This window comes from Capsicum annuum, unplaced genomic scaffold (assembly GCF_002878395.1).
Source record: "Capsicum annuum cultivar UCD-10X-F1 unplaced genomic scaffold, UCD10Xv1.1 ctg4552, whole genome shotgun sequence".
Lineage (NCBI taxonomy): Eukaryota > Viridiplantae > Streptophyta > Magnoliopsida > Solanales > Solanaceae > Capsicum > Capsicum annuum.
Window position 1 is genome coordinate 1 of NW_025853024.1, and position 3,152 is coordinate 3,152.

The following is a 3,152-nucleotide window of genomic DNA, read 5'->3' on the forward strand; positions in this document are numbered from 1 at the left end:
CTCTTTGACGAAAAAATATACTATTTATATATGATTAAAATTATTTTTTATGTATATATAGTAGGTATTAAACCCCCTTTGACTAGTTTTTCTTCAAATATTGAACCCCTTATTAGTTGAAATCCTGACTTAACCTCTCCTCAATAGAGTAATAAATAACAAATCTCAAACACATAAATTACAAAGCAAAGCAATTAATGAACTACACATTCTACCTTTCTTGAGTATCTAAACATGTCTATTCTCTCTTTGATTACATACTAGTGAAATTATTCGCATTTGGCGTGGTTATAAAAGACCTCATTCTCATGTATTGATGTTTTAAAATCAAAATTTCTTAATTAACCAAAAAGTTTATTTATGCAAAGTTTATTTATGCAAAATTAGAATATCTTTAATTTTCTTTCAACAGATAATTTAAGAATATATAGGTGTGTAACTTCAGCTCGACGGTATTTTGAGAAACTTAATTTTCTTTGATTGACACGCACTTTAGTTTCCTGCATCGACTTTCTTTTAAAAAATTTCCGCGGTTTCAAAAAATAAAACTACATCATGCTCGCACAATTTTTTTAAAAAATAGTCATGCAGATTGAATTATGTTTTTAAATATTGACTTGTTACTCGGGGAATCATTTCCTTCCTCCACTGGCCTCACCAAATTTGGTATACTCAAAAATAAATTTTGCATAATGTACAAATTGACTTTGCTTAATTAGTTTCATTTGATAAGGTGTGTCGCTCAAACATAGTAGACAAAAGTGGATGTTAGAGGGAAAAAAGAATACACTATGTCATGTGCTCCCTAGAAATTAATCAGGAAAATGACTAAAAAAACTGGTCTTCCATCATAGATAGAAACCTTTAGTTAGTATACCATAATCATCTCGCACCAACAATAGTACACTATTCACTTGGAACAACCTCACATAATCGAGGAAAAATCAACAATCCCAAATCTTGAATGACAAAAGGCTTCATCTTGATAAAGAGAGTGCACTTTATCCAAAATTCTAAGAACGTGCCAAGATTAGCCACCATAAGAAACATAAAACCTCTGTCATAAACTTATTTTAAGTACAAAATTCAATAAAAAGGATGATGTAAACTCTGTCCTTAATTGAATATAAGAAGTGCGCAAACATTATAAGTACGTAGACTCCATCCTCAATTTATAGCAACCAAGAAAGGATGATAAACGATGATATTCTCTATCTTATCTTTGAAGTTTATGAAAGTTGTTACATAATCGTGAGTAATGGTCGTTGTCCAAATGATCATGAAAAGCACATATCTTGACATCCTAGCAGATGTAGACTAATCGTTTGACACTCTAGAAAAATGTCAAACGCAATGTGCTTTTCATTGAGAAGTCAAGAAACAATTGCGATCCATTGAACGATTAAATGAAATGAAATGCACAAACGGTGGACATTCATAGTGAGTATTTATAATTCAACGTCCAGTTCCATGTTTAATAGTGAAGAACCTCTTCAAATTCCTCAATTAAAAACTTTCTAAATGATCATAATTGACAATATTGCTTGATCTTAATTAGGATCAATAAAAGTATGCCTTTTCAATAAGAAAAACGGACAATGAACACTGTCATATTTAATTTATATTAAATGAGAGATTTAAGTGAGTATTTTTTACACAAAGGATAACTGAGAAAAATAGAAAAAAAATAAAAAAGGAAAGAAAAGATAAATAAAAACGAAGGTCACAGAGAGATGTCACATCACATTTTCTATGACTCTCCTTCATATATATACTAGTAAACTCAGCGACGCTTTGCGCGGTCATAAAATTTATTGTTAAATATATAATTTAATTTATTTTTAATACATTAATAGTAATCAAAGAACATTAAATATGAAATTCAATTGTAAATTATTTTAATTGCTTACAGTAATATCAAACACATATGTAGTATCATATTAACATACACAACAATAATTTTTCCAGCCCTATAGTATATTGTGGAACTTTTCCATGTTTAAATATTATAAAATCATGGACAATTAAACCCTCTCAGTTATATCATGTCCCGGTAAAAGAATTTATAACTATTGATTAAAATATTAATAATTACTAAATACTAAAAATGAATATAAGATTTTTTTTTTTGGTAGTTTAGTTTTGTGACAACTTATTGAAAGAAATCAAGCTCATAATTTAGTTGAAACTAATATTTTTCAAGTTGCACTAAAAACCTTTATAATCATTATTATTAAACAAGACAATTAATTTAATTAATTTACTTTTCATCTTCTTAATTTATTCAGGTATACTATTTATTTCAATAATCATTTTAATTTTTAATTAAATGAAACAATTATTATATACCAATGTTAATGTCTTTTAGTTTCTTCCATATTTATTATTCCTCTTAAATTTGTTATTTTTGTGTGTTCAGTGTGCAGTTTTCATTTAAATATCTAAAAATTTAAATTGTGATCTCTTATTTGCTCTTTTTGAATATGAATGGTTGATTTATATATGTGGTTATCTAAACAAATTATTAGATTTATTTTCAGTGATTTTATTTAAATTTTAATTCAATTATGTATTTTGCAGAGGAAGTAATCTATTCTTTTTGAGTTAACCTAGAAATCTATCTATAGCTCTCTCTCTATATATATACACACACTTATTAGTAGTTATAATTGAAGGCATATTGATAACATTACCAACTATGCATCAGATCATATTACTTGTTAAGTAATAGATCAAATAATGAATAGAAATAGAGTGCAATTCTCTTTCAGTGAAACATACGTACAATGACAATTGAATAGATTTATCATATTGATTATACATTTCAAATATTCAAACAATAATTAGAATACTTGGGTTGCATGCACCATATCTCGTGAAGATTATTATCTTGATCTTAAATTTTTTATGAGATATCTTTCTAAGCAACATTACCAACAAAGATGTTCAACAGAAAGAAGTTAGAAGGAAGATTATAGAGCCATAAATTAGGATACTCAATAGGAAATAAGTTAAGCAAGAAACTTAGTGATATTATCAAAGAAAATGAACATTAAAAAACTTTACATGTTTCAGATCATTTTGAAGTGGAAGATTCATATACATAGATTATTCAGTCACTGCAACAATAGATGCATGCCATATCACTATAT